Source organism: Gossypium arboreum, chromosome 2, assembly GCF_025698485.1.
Source record: "Gossypium arboreum isolate Shixiya-1 chromosome 2, ASM2569848v2, whole genome shotgun sequence".
In the NCBI taxonomy this organism is placed as follows: domain Eukaryota; kingdom Viridiplantae; phylum Streptophyta; class Magnoliopsida; order Malvales; family Malvaceae; genus Gossypium; species Gossypium arboreum.
In genome coordinates, this window is record NC_069071.1 from 8,929,912 (window position 1) to 8,951,263 (window position 21,352).

Sequence of the window (21,352 nt, forward strand, 5' to 3'; positions counted from 1 at the left end):
AAGATAAATTTAAACTAAATTCAATTTTAAATTTAATTGAATATCAAAACATCTCAAATCATAATTAATATTACAAAAATTATACGAGATATTAATTTTTGAATACAATAATTAGAACTTTCTATAATTACTCTCAATGTATTTTAATGTATTTAACTTTATATATTCATGTATTGATAACAATATTTATACCAATCGAGTTAATATTTAATTTGCCTTTTATGAAATGCCTTCATATTTACGTTGTTCACAAAGCCTCCTTTCAAATTCAATCCTTTTACATGATCTATTATTCCTTTATTTTCCTATTTTTCGGGTTTTTTTAAGAAAATATATTTTTAGAATTCGTTGGTGCAAATAAGTGGAATCTCTTGTTAATAGATAAATTTTGGGATAAAGTACATAAATAGTTACTAAACTATTACTTATATTTATTTTGATTATTAAATTTTTAATTTTTTATTTAGTCATTAAATTAGCTGAAATCAAATTTTTTGTCACGAAATTAACAGTCATTTGAAATTTGACGAAAGTGTTTATGTAAAATTTTTATTGGTCTAACAATAAATTCAACTCTCAATGTTTATAAAATTTATCATTTTGACTTAAATTCTAAAAATTAAATAAATCTAACTCTTAACATTTATAAAATTTACAAAACTATTTAAAATGAAACTTCCCCGTAGCACAAAGTCCAACATCAATGTCATCAAGAAGGTGATTGAGAAGTTGTGTTTGAGACACAAGGAGTATATTGCCATCTATGAAAAGGGTAATGAGAGATGTCTACTTATGTTTTTCAAGCCCAATATGGTATTATATTTGTTAAAATTATATATTTTAATACTAAAAGTAACAATATTAATATTCTAGTGTCCAAATCAAGTTTTAGGATTAATTTATTGAAAGTTAATTACTAATATTATCATATTTAAATTTTTATATATTTTAAAAGAATAATTTTAGTATCAATAGTAAATTTATTTAATTTTATGTTTAACTTGTTAAATACAATCTAATATTTGTGTTTTTTTTAGATTTTAAGTTGATTTGATGAAAGTTAGTTACTAATATTATTAATTAATTATGAATTTTGTTCAAATCAACTCACAAAAACCAATTCAAACTAAAAAAAAAAGTAACATTCTTATCTTGAAGTATGAAGATGTATAAATTTTAGAAAATAAAAATGTAGAGAAGCGCATGTAATCATTAAAATTTTTATATCAAAATTAAATAGAAATGATATATTTATATGGGATTATGAACATTGCATTAATAGCTTCCCTTGTAGGAATGGTCATTAGTATCCAGATAAAGTGGGCAGTTGAAATCATTGTTTTCTTTTTAAAGTGGGTAGTTGAAATCTTAAATGCAGTTTTTAATGGTTTATAATTGCTTCCCACACCCAACTTTTTCACTACCCTCACCGTCACATGGTGATGTTATCATCTAATTAATTAATGTGCATCGAGGAGATATATTAGAATACTAATTTAGTAACGCTTATTACATTATGGGTCGGACCGAATCTATTCTAATGTTTCAAATATATCTTGATTTGGTTGGTTTAATGTCGGAATCTGTGTTTCCGAAATTGTTGTTTACCAAGTTTGTTTGATGATTAATGGTAATACTAGATACTTTTGGCTAGCAAAAGAAAATTAACCCAATATTTGCCATTTTCAAATTGGGCTAGCCAATCCAAAATCTTCGGTTGGTTGAGTTTGACCCAACCACTCATGTTTGGTTATATCAAAACACAGTTTATGGCTTTGAAGAAAACAAACACAGTTTAGAGGCCACTTTTTGAAATCAAAATAAAAGTGGGACTTTTGTGGTTAAATCACGGCAGTGGATATCAAAGAGTTTAAGTTTAGTTGCTGTTAAATTTTTTATGTGTTTCGGTTAATACTGTAGTACAGAGGTTCATACAGTTACTATAAGATTTTTAAGTCAGCCGAATATCATTCAACAGAAGCCGATGTATTTATCTAGATAATCTAAACTGAAAGAAATGTTCATATTCTCATTTGAAGGCCCATTGGGTTAGAGTATGGTCAGCACCATTAGTCACACAATGAGCAAAACAAAACGAAATCAATCACACAAACTATGGCCCTCCTCAATGATTCGACAATAAACGAACAAGTCCAAACTATTACTATTGGTCCGACTCAACAATGATGTCATGAAAGTCCAAATCCCTAATCATCTTGAGGATGTTCACAATAGTAAGTGCCTCTGGTGAAAGAGCACCAAATGCACCATCAAGCTGTCAAGCACACCCTGCGCGCATCATGTCCTTAGAGTCACGAATCGCTGCTCCAAAGGTCGCCGCTTGCTTCTTAGCCCACCATTCCACATCGACATTGATCTTGAAATGCTCTCCATTTAAGGCCTCCTACCTTTCAGTACTTGATCCCCTAAGCAGCAACGATGCGCATAAGAGGCTATGCACCCTGAAGCCCTTATGGAGAGTGCAAGCATGAATCAAAGCATCTTGTGGAGATAGTCTTTCTTTGAATGATCCCAAAATTCCTTGCTTTCCAGAGCTGCCATAGGAACAATAAAAGGCTTGTGAAACCTCCTTCTCAAGCTTCCTCGTAGCAAACTCCAGTCAATCAATCACCCTACAAAAAGAAGCACACAATAAGTTAATTGTCAATACCACTTAAAATCAGTACCTCAAGAAAGGACAATCATAGATGTCATGCACAGTATCCTCTCTCGAACCACCACATCTATACCGAAGATCATTAGAAGGAGCCAAAGACAAGACTAAGGCTTGATTTAAAATTTTTTAGGGCCACGTCCGGGTCTAGGCCCAAGCTCGGCTTGACTTGCTCAAGTGGCTTGTTTTATTGTTTAAGAAATAATAAAATATTTTTATTTGAATTTAATTATAAATACATATAAATAATATAAAATAATATATTTTTAAAAATCTTATTATTTTAAAGAAATAATATGTGTTTTTTAGATAGGGTGGGGTGGACTCATCCTAGGCTTTAATTTTTTTTTTTAAAATTAGGCATTGGTATTACTCGACCCACAGACAAATTCATCGTGAGTAAATATATCGATTAAACTCTTTTAGATACATCATTTAGTTTATTGATATATGTTTAACTTTAATTAAGTTTTTCTTTTTTTTCTTTTTTTTAGGTTTCTAACATCATCAACTATTCTAAGTATTGTGTGAGCTTTGTTCAATATAAAACAATATTTAAAAATAAATAAATAAAATAGCTTGCGACAGATTGGATACATACTTGCAAGTAGACGTGCAGACCAAATCATTTAAAATTAAATTTAAATGATTATTTAAATAAATTTCAAACTTGAAATATCCTCAATTATTTTATATATTATAAGCTCGCTTTGTGATTTTCTTTTAAAATGGTATGATTATAATTTAAAAATAAAATAAAATTTAAGATTTTTTAATGAATTTTCTGATATTTTTAGACATTTTTAGAATTATTGTTAAGAAATATTTGAAAATTAATAAATTGATATTTCAACTACACTTTAAGTGTCAATTTAATTATTAATCTATTGAATTAACGTGTTACGTCATCATTTCGTATGAGGTACAAAAGTTAGTGAATGAGTAACCAAAATGTAACAATCCGATAATATTTTTAAAAGTTTAGTAATTAAAATATAATTTTAAATGAAGTTTAGGGACTATTAATGTAATTACCCTAATTAATAATATAAAATTATATATAATATTTAAAAGGAAAACAGGTTAGGCCAGTTTGGACTGGGCCTAGAGTGTTGGAGCTAAAGCCCATTCTTTTTAGTATATGGGCATTAGTTTTCGCCCAAAACAATTTCTTTTAGTCTAATATTTCGTGTTTGGACAAATACTAAAGAAGTCTACATTTAATCAAACTAGAATGGTTTTGATATATATTTCGTGTTGGATTAATTATTTTTATTATATAAATAATTAAATTTTAAAATATGGTTCAATATTTTTATATTTTTCATAAATTTAAAATTTAATTTATATATTTTTATTTTCATGAATTTAGTTCTACTTTTTGGATATAAAAATTTATATTTATTTATTAACATCATTAAGTTTTTTTTTATTAAATTCGTTGGTGTAAATTTTTTATTTTTAAATACTTATTTAATAGTCATGTAATAAAAAACGATATTGTAATGTACTTAAATTTGATAGAAAATTTTAATGGTGTTAAAGTAAGCATTTTAATTATTTAAACTAACTAATGACATTGTAAAAGTAAACGCTCTAAATTTCAAAAATTAAGTATAGAAAATAAATCTCAAAATTAAACGTAGCATAAAGATTTGAAAAATGAAATTTGAACATTATTATATAACTTTAAAAATAAAAGTACAAAAGGCTATGACATGTGTCACATAAGAAATGTCATTGGATAATTAATATTGTATGGCTGATATTTCCAAGCACTATGAATCGATATCAAATAATAAATTTTAATAGTTGAATATGCAATATATGAATTCATAAAAAATAGATTGTATATTGTCAAATATTTTTTTTATTGTACTATATATTAAGGACAAATGTGTTAGGTGTAGATTGTATTTAATTATATTATAGTTTTGATCATTTTACCACGCTTAAATATGAAATTTAGTCCCTATAATTTTATTTGGTATAATTAGTTTTAGGTATAAATTGTCTTTATGTCATGTTATAGCTTTAATCCTTTTATCATGTTTAAATTTGAAATTTAGCTCTTATATTGTTTTTAGATAAAATTTGATCTCTATACTATTAAAATGATATTGCTAATCCAAAAATTAACAATATAACTACTTTGGTTAAAATTTTGATGTTGATTTTCTTAAAAGCATACATTCGAACTTATTATGATAAATTTTTTAGAATAATATTCTTAAAGAAAATATGACATAAACATTTTAATCGGAATAGTTAACATCATTAACTATTTAGATTAAATAATAACATTATAAAAATATAAAATTAAATTATACCTATAAAAATTAAATTTTAAAATTTTGAGCCAAAAGTGTAACTTCAACACTATAACGTGAAACGGTAAAGATCTTTAGGGCCTTTCTTTCATCTATAGTGGTATAGATATTACTACCAATTTAAATAATACTTTTTGAATAATTAATCAATACTGGAAGATTAAAAGAAGTGTGAACGGAATAACAATTTTTTTCAAAAATAGAAGTTAAAAAGGAACCTGAAGAGAAGAAAAATGGAGTGAGTATATAGTTGAAATTTAATCCCTAATCACTTTTAATAATGAAAAGAGGGAAATTGTTATGAAATAAAAGATAAAAAGAGTAAAGAATAAATAAATTAGGAGAGTAAAAGACAATGTATTTTTTTTTAACAAAAAAACGACCACAAGGGTCAACTCATTTATTACATAACACCACAAATTACAGCATTATGGATTTTCACCGGGTAGTCCATATCAAAAAACCAAGTTTTAGCCTCGTTACATATTTTTGTACATATTAAATCAACAATAGTGTTACAAGACCGTTTGGTCCAAATTAAATCAGCAAAATTGAAATTATTGAAGGCATCTTTACACTCCTTAATTTGTGCGCCGATGATGGTGACGTTTGTAGCTAGGTTCCTTAGCTTATTAACAAGGCCAACGTGATTCCTCTCGAAAAATACATACCTTTTAATTTTCAACTGACACGCCAATTTAATGCTAGCCTCAAACGCAAAGCACTCAGCTTTTTCCACCGACATCATTGTTTCAATAAAGCTTCGACCACCCCCAACACAAAGCCTTCATCATCCCTAACAATTGTCCCATACCCAATTCTGTTATCACCTACTGTAGCGTCGAAATTTATTTTTACAACCCCTTTAGGAGGTTTAATCCATTTCTTAACAGCAATGTTTTGGGAAAGCAATGGCTCGTTCAACATGTTACAAATCCGAAAGTCTTTGCTAAGGGTACTGGCCTTCTCCCATATAACCTACGCATCCTCTTCTTTTCCTCTGAACATGTAATTGTTTCTATTATTCCAGGAGTTCCATAAGGTTGTCATGACACCGACCATAGCTTTCTTGTCAAGAACCTGCATCATATCTTCTAGCCAGTCAATGCATCGACTATACTTCTTCGAGATTGTATTCTCATCCCACCCTTCTATTGAAAGAACCGTCATGTATAAGGGTCTCATCCTCAACCCTATACTTGGGACACCTCTGCTCAAAGCTACGTCGAATCAAAGCAATCTTAACATTCATTGGGAGAATCACATGCCCTACACGCCAAGTAAACACCCGAACCTTAGGAGTAGTATCAAGTTTATAAAGTGCCTTCCAAAAAAACCTATAAGGGCCACACCCCATCTTCTTCAACAATAACCAGGAATAAGCAGACTTTCACGTGAAACAACCATGAGGGTTATGAAACCATACTGTTTTGTCACCATGGCCCTCACTCCCAATAGGCAAATTGAAAATTTTATCCCTCCAATCCTCCCCATACAACTTGTAGACTTTGTCCAAGTTTCAGCGTCTATACTCCTCAAACCAAAGATCCCGTACACTACTATCATTAGAGTCGAGCATATCAACTTTAAAGGCACCACCATTTAAGCCTTCCACCCCCTGTTTTCAACCCGTATGTTAATCCTATCACCACTACCAACTTGGCAACCGAGACCATCTTTGAGGGCTTCTGCCGTAACCACAATGCTGGTCAACGTAAATGAAGCTTTGTTAACTCTTTCAAAGTGAAAGATATTGCCACCGGGAAAGTACTTAGAGGATAACACTTTAAAACAAAGGGTATCTTTATTGTTGATGAGGCTCCACACTTGACGCCCAAGAAGAGCCAAATAGAATAGCTAAATATCCTTTATGCCAAGACCTCACACGCCTTTAGGATGGCACAAGGTTTTCCAAAGAAGCATCGTCCAGAATCTGCGCTTTTCCTTGTCCGACCACAACGCTCTACTTAAATTTTTTTGAATTTTTTCAATGACACCTTTGAGAGCCAAGAAAATCAACAATGTATATGTTGGAATAGATTAGAGGACCGCTTCAATGAAAACTTCTTTACCACCAAAGGAAAGGATCCTCTTGGTCCAACTATTAATCCTGCATGACAGCCTATTGTTAATCTCTTGGAAAGCCACTTTTTTTCTTTTTTTCGATAGGAAGGGGGAGGCCAAGATAGTTATCCAGCTTCTCAACCACCTTCATGCCAAGAAGATTGCCAAAAATCTGTCTCCGCACCCTAGAGTATTAGTGTAACGCCCCAAATCTTTAATAATTGTTTTTATATGGTTGTGACACAAGTGTCTGCCTAGTTCAGTGATTATGTATTCTAGGAGTGTCTGATAAGTCTTGGTTCAAGCTTGGGCTTTTGTAAAAAGTTTTGTTTTTAAGTAATAAACCCTTTTTGTTAGTTAGTAAGCTCTTAAATTAATATGAGTAAAACATGAAAAAAAAGGCCTACTAGTCTAGTGGTAAGTGGCGTGTGGAGTGTGTATTGGGGTCTGAGGTTAGAGGCTTGGCGATGCAAAAGGAGCATTGTATTTTGCTAAAAGTGCTGTGGAAGTGTCCTAGGTTGACCGAAATTGAGATGTTTGAATGGGTAGTTGAGAAGATTATGGTGGAGAGATTCTAGGAGAGAGTGAAGGGAGGAAAAAGTGAAATTTGAAGTGTGATAGAGTTGTGCCAAAATTAAATAGTAGGTGTATAGAAATTTTCAGTTGAAGGAGCTATTCTCTAAAACTTCTGGAATTGTCTGCTCTTTTGGCTCTTTTTTTCTCTATTTCAGGTTTTGCCAAATTGTGGTTCTTTTTATTTTCATTTTTGAAGCCGAGTATAGTTATTTCGAGTACCTTTCGGGTGTAGTTGCTTTTGATTTTACTCTCCTCTCCAGCCCTCTTATCCACAGACTTTCTTTTCCTTCACACATCTTTTCAAATGGTTATTTTCCCTTTTGCCGAATATCTATTACCTTCATCTCTCTCAAACTCTTTCAGCTTTAACCTTGGGTGATCGATTGTTCTTTCTTCTTCCTTCCTCTCTCAAATTCAATTCAATCTTTGTTGGCCGAATACTTCTCTTTCATTTACCCTCTTTGTTCCGACTCTTTCTTCTGCTTCTTCTCTTTTGATCTTGGTGGTAAGTGCTGCTATTTAGATGTCATAACGGGAGATCTTTTTTGGGATAGTGGACCGATTACCCTCATTCTCTAGTTTCAGTTTTACATATTCGGTAAGTGGTTGTGCGTTTAGTTCAATTTATGTGGATGTACTGTGTTAGTTAATAAGTTCGCATGGAATGTAGGTAATCTATAAAGGAGTTCGTAATCAGTCTCGTGTATCATTTAAGGGTGTGATCTTCATTAGTTCGACAAATGCAAGTATTAGTGAAAATTTTGCGATAAGTATTTTGAAATCTTCGTCTAAGGTGTGTAATCACACTACCATAATCGTAAATCGACAAAATCTTAAATAGCTGACCGTCGACCCTACATGAGCATGCGCTCGCTCGTGTGGTAAACTGAATGCATAAACAGAGGTGTTTGATCGTAGAGGCCACCATGAACGTTTTCATGGGCTTAGGTCGCTTTGGGCCATGTTAGGCCAAAATGGGCTGTGTGAGCCCCACAGGCTTGGGCACCACATGGGTAAATCACACGGACGGGTGGAGGTTGTTGGGTCAGGCTGTGTAGTTCACACGACCAAGGCCATTTTTGGGCTTTGTGGGCCTCATAGGCGTGTAGGCCCACATAAGCCCGCATTATGGGTCTTTTGCCCATTTTTTACTGTTTGACTGTTAAGGTTGCATGGGTCACCCAAGACGACTATGGATCTACTTTTGGGTCGGTAAGTATACCTAGATCCCAATTGACAAAATGACTGTTATGCCCCTATGAGGTAAAATTACTGATATGCCACTATGATTTGTATGATGGTAACCAAGCATGACGTTTTGCATACATGTATGATATTATGACATGACGCATGACATATTACAAGGGGATGAGTTTATTATGATTGGAGGAAGTGTACTGTACTAGCAGCTCTGCTGCAAATAGTGTTTAGTGCCATAACCAGTGCTATATTCCGGAGTGTAGGGATGGTGGGTCGATTTTATCCCCACATGGAGTGTAGGGCTGGACGGAGTGGAGTGTGGAGGCTAGCTGGGTAGGATTTATGTTTGTATTCTGCACTATACTGTTACTGAATTGGGCTAAGGCCCACACTGATGTTGTAACTGAATGGGCTAAGGCCCTAACTGATACTAGACTGTTACTGAAACGGGTTTAGGCCCAGACTGTATTTGCCTATTGTATGTTTGACTGTCTGTTAGTTAAGGGATTACACACTGAGTGTTCGTAAACTCACCCTACTCTTTAACTGCACAGGTAATCCCCAGTCTTTGGCGGGTCGGTGCCGCGAGGGACTCAAAGGTGGCCACACAACTGCGTGGACTTTTATTATAAATTTTTAATTGGTATTTCTAATTTGGGCATTTGGTTATATAATAAGGCCTCTTTAATTTTTACTTTTAATTTGGGTTTTCATTATTATGATTTATATCTGTTAGTAGTAGGACACGGGTTTTCAAAAAGATAAATGTTTTTCAAAACACCACGTTTACGCAACATATTTCAAAAAGCTTCTACAACAAACAATCGTTTTAAAAGGTAACTACGATCTAATATAATTAACATTTTGCTAAACAACTTGAGTTCTAAATATTGAACTAGACAACCTAAACACTAACTAAGATTACAAAGATGTTTAATACAGAACGGGGTTTTTTTTAACAAAATTTTTATTTTACGAAAAACACTTTAATGTGGCATCGCCAAATCCGACCATAATGTCTAGGCCGGGTTTGGGGTGTTACATTTAGTGGTATCAGAGTCAGGTTGCAAAACTCAGTTGTGGATTTAGGTTTTTTTAAAACTTGGAATTTCGAAAAAGATCAGTTTTAAATGATTTGAAATACTTGAAAATGTTTTACTGAAGGTGTAGTACACCGAGTCTCTGGTGCCAATTCTGTAAGTCCTCTAAAACTACTTTCTATTTAAACTAAAATACTGAGGCTATTGTAGGTAGTAGACTGTACTGAAATACTCTGCTTAGGGTAAACTAAAACTGTAGTAAGACTGCGAGCTGCGAAAACAAACATTGAAATACTGAAACTGCTTTTCATAAAATATCCTGTAATAAACACTGGAATTGTAAACTGATGCATAAATTTGCTAATACAGATAAAACGCAAATCGATATGAGCACTAGAGGTACTCGTGAAAGGGGTACAAGAGGCCGCGGCGGAAGCCGTAGAGATGCTCGGGCTAGGTTTTCATCATCAGGCCACATGCCTAACGTTGAACTTAGAGAGGCACCGCATTCACCTGAGGCTGAGACTGGGTCTCACGATCGAGCGGCTAGGGATGATGCACTATTCCAAGCTATGTTGAGAATTTTAAAGAGGGTCGCTGAGCCCAATACTGGTACTATGGGTCATGGGTTGGTTACGGAACGACTCCGGTCCAATGGGGCTGAGATTTTTAGGAGTATAGCTGGAGTTGGCCCTAATGTGGTTGAATATTGGATTGAGGCCATAGAGAGGATCATGGACAACCTCAACTACACCCTTGAGCAGAAACTGAAAGGTGCAGTATCACTACTGCGAGATGAAGCCTATCAATGGTGGCTTACTATTAAAGAGGGAACTCAGGCCGACCGATTGACTTTGGAATTTTTCAAGGCTACCTTTCAAGGAAAATATATGGGCGCTAGTTATGTGGATACCTGGAGGAGAGAGTTCCTTAATTTGACTCAGGGGGATAAATCAGTGGCTGAATATGAGGTGAAATTCTTTCGATTAAGTCGCTATGCGTGAGGCATGGTGGCAACTGAATATGAGCGCTGCGTTCGTTTCGAGGACGACTTCAGAGCTAGTCTACGAGTGTTGGTAGCTTCAGAGAGGGAGTGAGATTTTGCTGCTTTAGTGGATAAGGTGAAGATTGCCAAAAAGTGAAGCGTACAGAACGAAAAAACCGTGAGAAGGATAAAGGTAGGAACAAAAGGGATTTGGAGCCCTAAAGTTCTTTTTTGAGGCATAAGAAAAATGTCAGAGTTGATGGGCTAGTCAGAGTTGAGGCCCCTGTTGCTGCCATTAGACCGCAGCCCTGTGCCGATTGTGGGAGACGCCATTAGGGTGAGTGCTAGAAACGGAACGGGGCATGCTTGAGATGTGAATCATTAGAGCATCAAATTAGAGATTGTCTACGGAGGCCCGAGCAGATACAAGGTACTTGTATGGGTAATGTACAGTCGCTGAGGGGTGGTCAACAGCCATCGAGAGGCCGTGGTTAGGCAAGAGATGGAATTGGTATGGGCCGTAATCGTAGAGCACCTTGCAGAGGTGATGGTCATACGGAGGCGAGGTAACCAGCTCTAGTTTACACTACACGTCGCCGAGAAGACGGAGACACCCCAGATGTTATCATGGGTACATTCTTTATCTATAATGTACCTTATACTACACTGATTGATGTTGGATCTACTCACTCTTATATAGCATGCACTATGTCTGAGACTTTGGGTTTAATGGTTGAAAGTATCGCGAGTGAAGTAATTGTGTTGAGTCCACTAGGACAGTCTGTGAGGGTAAATAAATTGTTTAGAGATGTAACTTTAGAGGTTCAAGGAACCATATTTTTGACGGATTTGATAGAACTCTCTTTTGGGGAATTTGACTTAATACTGGGCATGGACTGGCTGGTTAAGCATCAAGTGAATTAGGATTGTGCTGCTAAGCGGGTGGTACTGAAAACTGTGGAAGGTGACGAGGTAGTGGTAGTTGGGGAGCGTCGGAATTATCTGTCAAATGTAATTTCTACGCTTAGGGTTGAGAAATTGGTTCAAAAGGGTTGTGAAGCTACCTAACCTATATCAAAGTTTATGATTCCGAGGTTTCTTCTATTAAAGTTATCAGAACAGTTAAGGACTCTTCGGATATTTTTCCCAATGAACTGTCTGGGTTACCTCCAAACCGATAAGTTGAGTTTGGGATCGAGCTCCTAGCTGGTACAACTTCGGTGTCCATCGCCCCTTACAGAATGTGATCGCGATTTTCGTGACAGGTAAGTTTTATATATTTATAATAAATCATTCTTCAAACTAACTATTGTCACAATGTAGGCAAGTGTACCTATCGAACAGTAGAATAGTTTTAGCAAGACCGGATTGTTGAACCCAAAGAAACTAAAAGTAATAGTAATGACTGTCTTTTTATTATCTAGCCTAAGAATAAGAGGGTTTTGTTTTAACTAACTAATTATCTAAACTAAGAATACACAGAAAGTAGAATTGGGTAATTACTTTTGGAAAAAACGATTGAATTAAGACAATACCTAAGGAAGAATCCACCTAGACTTTACTTGTTATTCTGACTCCGAATCGGATGATTTATTCATTTAACTTGTTCCGTAGAGATACTTAAGTTATATTATTATCCCTATTCAAGACTAATAACGTCTAATCCCTAGATTGAATAATTGAGACTTTTCTCTAATTAACACCCTAGGGTTGCATTAACTCGATCTATGGATCCCCTTATTAGGTTTCACCCTAATCCAGCAAAATTTTGTTACCCTATCTCTAGGCGCGCAATTAACTCTGCCTAATTATGACAAATATACTCTTAGACAGGGTCTATTCCTCTTCTGAATAAGAGCTTTCTTAAATTAGTATCCTGTGATATCAAAACAAGAATTAAGAATACACAATTAAGAACAAGTTAAATATTTATCATACAATTCAGAAAATAATAACAAGATTCGTCTTAGGTTTCATTCCCCTTAGGTATTTAGGGGATTTAGTTCATAACTAAAAAGGAAAACATTTCAGAAGAATAATGAATACAAAACATAAAGAAAACCCAAAACTCCTAAAAGGGAATTGAGAGGAGATCTTCAGTCTTGATGGTGAATCTGGCTACTGAGATGGATCAATCGGCTTTCCTTGAGCAGTTCATTGCCTTCTTTCCTTCGCGTCTCCTTTTCCTATTCCTTTAGGGTGTATTTATAGGCTTTAAAATGCCTAAAAGCCCTCAAATTAGCCTTTTCCGAATTGGACTCAACTTGGGCTCGGCAGGGAACGCCCGTGTGCGATTAATTCAGCCTGTGCTCGAGCCTATTAGAATGGCACGAGCGTGTGTTCTACCGTGTGAGTCGTGCTTTGATTCTGCCAAATTAACACGGCCGTGTGGTCTGCCCGTGTGAGGAAGTCTAGGCTGTGTTGATTTAGTATGTTGGCCCATTTTCTCCTTTTTTGGCCCGTTTCTCGTTCCTTTCGCTCTCCTATGCTCACCTAAGTATAAAACATGAAATTAAGGCATTAGGAGCATCGAATTCACCAATTCTAAGGAAAAATCATCCATAAAATATGTTAAACATGAGGTAAAAATATGTATAAATTATGGTTTATCAAATACCCCCACACTTAAGCATTTAGTTGTCTTCAAGCAAAATTCTCAACAAATAATTAAAATAAAATTTTCTCAACTTATAATTTCTATCGATAATATCTCAAAATAATCCATAGGTAATCATACATTGAAAATTCAACTAAAAGAACATCAAAGTTTCAAACAGTCCAAGTTGAGCACTTTATCATGAAAATATAGGTGTCTCCCTCGTCTGAGTAATTATCTTTGATTCAAAATGTCACAGAGTTTCACATCTTCACTAAAGATTCACTCAAATCACTCGAGGTGTTTAAGGACAATAAATGAAGCACTCAATAGTCAATAATGAAAAGTCATTACCAGAGGCTTGCATGAAAATCAAATCTCCCCCACTATAAATTGAGATGATACATCAATCAAAAGGTCTTTAGAGGGTTGTAATGAGGCTTGGTTAGAGGGTGTGGTCACAAGCTGAAAGAAAAAGTTAGAATCGAGATTGAATTGAAAAATTACCTAACTAGAAAAATGAGTAGCCATTAATCGCGTACAAGGGAGCTTCTTCTCAGAATATAGAATTTAACTTCTTTGGCTTAAAAGATTACTACTACTAATATGTATACATATATATTTTTTTAGAACAAGTTAAATAACTAACTATTAAGAACAGGACATAGCTAAGCAATTTATTCAAATCAAATCTCGACAAAAATAGGGATAAAAATAATTGAAGAGATTTCAACAATAATGGGTTAAGAGTTAATATTAAGGGTAATACAAAAAATGGCTTGTTAGGCTCAAGGAAGTTCACTAAGGGTTAATCGTGGAGGTAGGCTTTTCATGGCATGAGTGGTTTAATCCTAAGTGCCTTAATCATTTTGACATATCAAATCAAATGGTGTGGTCTTGACATGCATAATCAAGCAAGTTCTAGAATAACAGTTAAAAACTGATGCACTCAAAGCAATAATAAAAGTGAGCATGAAAGAATTAATAGATGATCAAAAGGCTCAAAAATCTCACAAGAATTATGCCTTTTTGATGTTTAAAACTTGTGAATTCCAACTCAAAGTAATACCTAAATTTTGGGGAAACAACCTAAATTTTTAAATTCTTAAAATCAGCTTATCATGCTTGATTTTCTAATGTCTTCAAGTTTAAACAATCAATGCATAAATGCCTATGTTTTAATTCAAGATATATCAATCAAAATCATAAATCAATCAAAATTTTTCCTAAATATGATATGAGAGCTTTTCAAGAGAACAAGGAAATCATTCAGGGATTTTTCTGATAATGAAATGAATACCCCCCAACACTTAAGATGTACATTGCCCTCAATGTACAAAGATATATAAAAATATAAAAATAAGATAGGGAGAGAAGTGAAACTTCCTGAGTGATGAATGAATTTCCTTAAACTGGAGTTTTAGAGAATAATCGGCGTGAGGGTGGAGAAGGATACTCCGGCAGTGGTAGAGGTTCATTAGTCCATAAGTCCTATACCAAAAGAATATTATATCTAGTGGTGGCTATGGTCGTGGTCAAGCAGGACATGGCAGTCGTGGAGAACTTTTCCCGGTAGAGTTTCGAGTCCCTAAGTAATAGTAAGCTTTGGAGCTTTTTATAACTGTGATAGCATCAGGAACTCTTTTAGAAAATATATAAGGAAGAATAATTACTCGGTAGGAAATAGCCGGAATTCAAAATTGTGAAATAAAAATTATAAGTCCTAATAAAAATAAGATGAAAGAAAAATAAAAAGTAGTCTTAAAATAAAATAAAAGTAAAAACATAAAATAATAAATAAAAGTTTTTAAACATCTTCATCGCTAAATGGTTCGCGAAGTGGGGGCGGCGATGAGATATGGAAGTGCTGATAGATCTGCTGTAGAGTAGCATCAATGTTGTCAAATCGTTGAAAACGCTGCAGCTCGAACGAGTAAGGCGCTCAGAAATGTCAGCATATGAAGCTGCCGCATGAACTGGACAAGAGGGTGGTGGTGGCTGAGACGGTGGGTCCTCGTGCTGTGGGAGAACATCATCATAATGTCCTCGGAGCCTCCTCCTCGGTAGATTGGGCAAGACAATATTGAGAAGGGTAGGTTCCTCGGTGCTTTTCGATCATCCTTATGCTTAGCATCCTCGAGATGTCTTGTGAAAACATCATGCCAATGAGGGTCAAGGATAGTTCTTGGGCCGCGGTGCAAAGAAGCCCGAGGTGTCGAGCCAACCGAGTAACATAAGGGCCAATAGAGATGACCCCCTTCTTATGCCGCTCCGTCTGGTGCTGAATGGTGAGGGCAACAAATAAGCAAGATCGATGACGTGCCCGTGCGACATACACCATAGAAAATAGGCGTCGTGAGTATTGACGATGCCAGTACTCTCTCGCCTTCTTGTAATCATGTGAGCCAAAATGGCGTGAAGGTACCTCAGAGATGGAGGGAGAGCCGATGCCTTGGAGCGGCTAGGATTATAGGTGGCTGAACTTGGTACTAGTGCATCCCAGCACCGTGGAGGAGAACGATGGATATGGCGGCTGAGAGCATATAAGTCATTCTCTTCCTTGAATTCATCCGTATATAAGCCCAGTACAGTACCAAATTCTGGGACGCTTAGCTGGCGGACTAATCCTCCTAGGCAAAATTAGACCGTGCTGGGATCATCATAATTCGTCATTACAGTTTAAAGATGAAATGTTGAGCATAGTTCCATCGTAAGCTCGAGATATATTGTCTCGATGATCCCAAAGAAAAGTTCCCAAGGGTCGGTGGTTAGGAGGGCCCGAATCGCATCACCCAACTGAACTTGTCCTACTGCAGCCCAGTCAATATAGCGGCCCATAATTAAAGGTCGGGCCCAGAGTATTTAGGGGTAAGACCCGTGAAAGATGACGCTCCCCTCCTTTTCTTTGAAGCAGGGACGACGGCCTTTTTACCACGTGAAGACAACATTATATACGCTAAGGGAGAGAGATTGGGCATCAAAAATGGAGTTGGAAGTGGTGCACGGGTGTGGTGGGGAGGGCGTGTGGACTTGCAGCGGCTAGGGTTAGGGTTTTTGGGTGAGGAAGACAATGAATAATGCAACCTATTTATAGATTTTGGGGCACACGACCAGAGAACGCGCCCGTGTTCCCCAATTTCAGCCCGTGTGATTCGTGAATTTTGAATTTGGGCGCGTCTGACATTTTGTCCACGCCTGTGTCCCTTGGGCATGTAGGTGTACACGGCCGTGTCGTACGACCATATTTGGCTTCGTTCGCTTCTCCCACGCCCGTGTTAACTTAACAGGTTTGCCCACGGTTGCTTGGCACGGGCGTGTCGCACGCCCATGTTAATTTGACAGGTTCGCCCACGGCCATGTCGCATGACCGTGGAGATTTGTCGTAGCTTGTGTTAGAGAAATCTTTGCCCTGCTTCCACACGGTCATAAGCACACCCGTGTGCTTGGCTGTGTCTGTGTGGTAAACCTGTATTCAAGAGCTCCGTTAGTAAGTTAGGTGTTAAACACTAAAATTAGAAGAAGTTAATGCAGTTAGTGCTGAGGTTGCCTCCTGAGAAGCACTTATTTATAGTCTAAGCTTGACTTACCTCTCCATTGAATGGTCATGGTGGTTCGAGGAATTTATACTCCTCATTCCTGCTATCATTCTCATCAAAATAAGGTTTTAGACGGGTGTGGTTTACCTTAAAAGTGTTGAACTTGGGATGACTTACCTTGACTGTACCGAATGGGAAAATGCTAAGTTCCGTAAGAGGGATTTCTTCATTCAGTTTGGTAGTGACAGTGTGAGGATCTGCGGCATCTAATAATACTTTACCTCCAACTTTAAGTTGATTTGGGAGGGTATTGAGCTCGTTCCGGCATAGTTTTGGTTTATCGTGTGTTCTCGGTTTATGCGTCCTTCATTCATCTAGCTCCTCAATTTATAGCCTTCGATCTTCATGAATAGGTCTTCTGCTACTGTTTGAGAATGGCTCATATACTTCCTTCAGACTCATTTCCTGCAAAGTAGGTTGCACCATATTGTCAGTTTTAGTAGAATGGTTTAGACGATCACCTTCAATTTTCGATGTGTTGCTAGAATTCCGAGCTTGAATGGTGATTGTTTTGTCTCCCACACGGAGTGTGAGCTCACATGTGCCAACATCAATAATTATTTTAGCAGTTGCTAAAAAGGGCCGTCCTAAAATCAAAGGAGTGTTGCTCTCCTCCTCTATGTCTAGAACAATGAAGTCAACGGGAAATATAAATTTATCGATTTTAACTAGCACATCTTCAATAATACCCCTAGAAAATCTTATAGTTTTATCTGCTAATTGAATACTCATCCTAGTCTGTTTGGTTTTGCCAAGACCTAACTGTTTGAACATTTGTAGGGTATGACATTAATACTAGCCCCTAAATCAGCTAATGCATTATTAACATCTAAGCTACCAATTAAGTAAGGAATCGTAAAACTCCCTAGATATTTTTGTTTGTTGGGTAGTTTATTCTGTAGAATAGCCGAGCAAATTGTGTTTAGCTCCACATGCGACGCCTCATCCAACTTCCACTTATTTTCTAAAAGCTCCTTTGAAAATTTCATTGCGTTTGGCATCTGCGATAGAGCTTCAATAAACAGTAAGTTAATATGTAATTTTTTTAAGAGTTTAAGGAATTTACCAAATTATTCATCTGAATGGTCTGTCCTTGTCGCGTTGGGGTATGGCACACGAGGTTTATATTCAACATTCACTTATTTGTTTTTATTATGACCTACCTTACCTTGACCTCTGCTCACCACAGTTTATTGCTTTGGTTCTGGCTCAGGCTCAACAAATCCTTCTTCATCTTAAACATTAATCGTGTTGAGATGTTCCCTTGGGTTTGGGTTCATTATTACGTGGCAAGCTACCTTATGGTCGTTCAGAGATTAGTTTGGAAAGCTGGCCTATCTGAGTTTCGAGCCCTTGGATCGACACTTGTTGATTTTTAAGTACTGTCTCGGTGTTCTAGAAACGGGTTTTTGACATCGAGATAAATTTAGACAGCATCTCTTCAAGGTTTGGTTTCTTTTCCTATTGATAAAGTGGTTGCTGAAAACCCGGAGGATGTTGTGGTCTTTGATTTCCTTGACCGCCCCACGAGAAATTGGAATGGTTCCTCCAACCCGTATTATAAGTGTTACTATATGGGTTATTTTGGGATCTAGAGTTATTGTTACCAATTTATTGGACTTGTTCCTCCTCAATGCTAGGGTTGATACTCTATGCATGCTCCTCATCTATTTGTCTCGTACCTCATTACTGGATGTAACTGAGTAGAACCAAGTAAACCATCAATCTTTTTATTTAGAAGTTTTACCTGGTTTGACAGCATAGTAACCAAATCGACGTTATAAACGCCTACTGTTTTAGTTGGCTTAGTCCTCATGACTTGCCACTGATAGTTATTCAGTGACATCTCTTCAATAAATTCGTAAGCCTCTTCAGGTGTTTTGTTGTTGATGGTTCCCTTGGCTGTTGCATCAATCATTTGCCTTGTCAAGGGGTTCACACCATTGTAGAATGTTTGAACTTGCAATCATAGAGGTAGTCCATGGTGAGGACACCTTTGCAGTAGGTCATTGTATCTCTCCCATGCATCGTAAAGAGTTTCTAAGTCCATCTATACAAACAAAGAGATATCATTACATAATTTGGCTATTTTAGCCAGTGAAAAATATTTTAATAAAATTTTTTTGGTCATTTGTTCCCAAGTAGTAATTGACCCTCGTTGTAACGAGTTCAACCACTGTTTAGCTTTGTGAAAAAGGGAATAATCGAAGACGAATGGCATTGTCAGAAACACCATTAATTTTAAATGTATCGCAGAATTTCAGGAAATTTGCCAAGTGAGTGTTTGGATCCTCATCCTGCAAACCATCAAACTGAACAAATTACTGTATCATTTGAATAGTGTTAGGTTTTAGCTCAAAATTATTTGCAGCAATAGCAGGCCTAACTATACTTGACTCAGTTCCTGTTAAAGTAGGTTTAGCATAATCATACATAATACGAGGAACAGGATTTTGATTTGCTAGTTCAACGGGTATCGTAGAAGGTAGCTGATTGTCTTGTTTTCAGCCATCTCCTCGTTTGGGGTTTAAATATCGTCCTCTTGCTCGTTCTCTATGTATCTTAAGCTTCGCCTTATTTCTCTTTGGTTTCTGCGAACTGTGCGATCGATTTCTTCTTCAAAAAGTAGTGATCTTGATAGGTTTCTTCTAGTTATAAACTATAAAAACCTACCAAGATAAAGAAAAAGTAAATTAATAAATAATAATAAAAATAAAATAGAATTAACTTGCAAGAAAAATAAATAGCTAAAGTAATAAAAATTGAGTGTTCCTAATATCTTAGTTCCTCGGAAACGGTGCCAAAAACTTGATCGCGATTTTTGTGACAGGTAAGTTTTATATATTTATAATGAATCGTTCTTGAAAATAATTATTATCACGATGTAGGCAAGTGTACCTATCGAACAGTTGTATAGTTTTAGCAAGACTGGATTGTCGAACCCAAAGGAACTAAAAGTACTAGTAATGACTGTCTTTTTATTATCTAGCCTAAGAATAAGGGGGTTTTGTTTTAACTAACTAATTATCTAAACTAAGAATGCACAGAAAGTAGAATTGGGTAATTACTTTTGGAAAAAAACTATTGAATTAAGATAATACCTAAGAAAGAATCCACCTAAACTTCACTTGTTATTCTGACTCCGAATCGGACGATTTATTCATTTAACTTGTTCCGTAGAGATACTTAAATTATGTTATTATCCCTATTCAAGACTAATAAAATCTAATCCCTAGATTGAATAATTGAGACTTTTCTCTAATTAACACCCTAGGGTTGCATTAACTCGATCTATGGATCCTCTTATTAGGTTTCACCCTAATCCGGCAAAATCTTGTCACCCTATGTATGGGCGCGCAATCAACTCCTCTTAATTATGACAAATGTACTGTTAGACAGGGTCTATTCCTCCTCTGAATAAGAGCTTATCTTAAATCAGTATCCTGTGATATCAAAACCAGAATTAAGAACACACAATTAAGAACAATTAAGTAGTTATCATACAATTCAGAAAATAATAACAAGATTTGTCTTAGGTTTCATTCCCCTTAGGTATTTAGGGGTTTAGTTCATAACTGAAAAAGAAAACATCTCAGAAGAATAATGAATATAAAGCATAAAGAAAACCCAAAACTCCTGAAGGGGAATTGAGGGGAGATCTTTAGTCATGATGGTGAATCCGGCTTTTAAGATGGATCAATCCGCTTCCCTTGAGTAGTTCCCTGCCTCCTTTTCTCTGTGTCTCATTTTCCTCTTCCTTTAGGGTGTATTTATAGGCTTTAGAATGCCTAAAAGCCCTCAAAATTAGCCTTTTCTGAATTGGACTCAACTTGGGCTCGGCAGGGACAAGCCCGTATGCGATTACTTCAGGCCATACTCGAGCCTGTTAGAATGACATGGGCGTGTGTTCTACCCATGTGAGTCGTGCTTTGATTCTGCCAAATTGACACGGCCGTGTGGTCTGCCCGTGTGAGGAAGTCCAGGCTATGTTGATTTCTTACGTTGGTCCATTTTCTTCATTTTTGGCCCATTTCTCATTCCTTTCACTCTCCTATGCTTACCTAAGTATAAAACATGAAATTAAGGCATTAGGAGCATCGAATTCACCAATTCTAAGGAAAAATCATCCATAAAATGTGTTAAGCATGGGGTAAAAATATGTATAAATTACGATTTATCTGAATGGCACCGAATGAGCTAGTGGAGCTTAAGGCTCATATTCAAGAGTTACTGGATCGAGGTTCATCCGCCCTAGTGTCTCTCCGTGGGGATTACCGGCTTTATTTGTGAA

At 36.0% G+C, this 21,352-nt stretch overlaps 1 non-coding gene across 1 annotated transcript; it reads left to right on the forward strand.

Moving 5' to 3' along the window:
• The first annotated feature begins 19,037 nt into the window (after window positions 1–19,037).
• On the forward strand, window positions 19,038–19,142 carry LOC128289523 (small nucleolar RNA R71). Its single transcript, XR_008279168.1, has one exon. It is a non-coding gene; the product is annotated as a small nucleolar RNA R71 (small nucleolar RNA).
• Window positions 19,143–21,352: the final 2,210 nt, after the last annotated feature.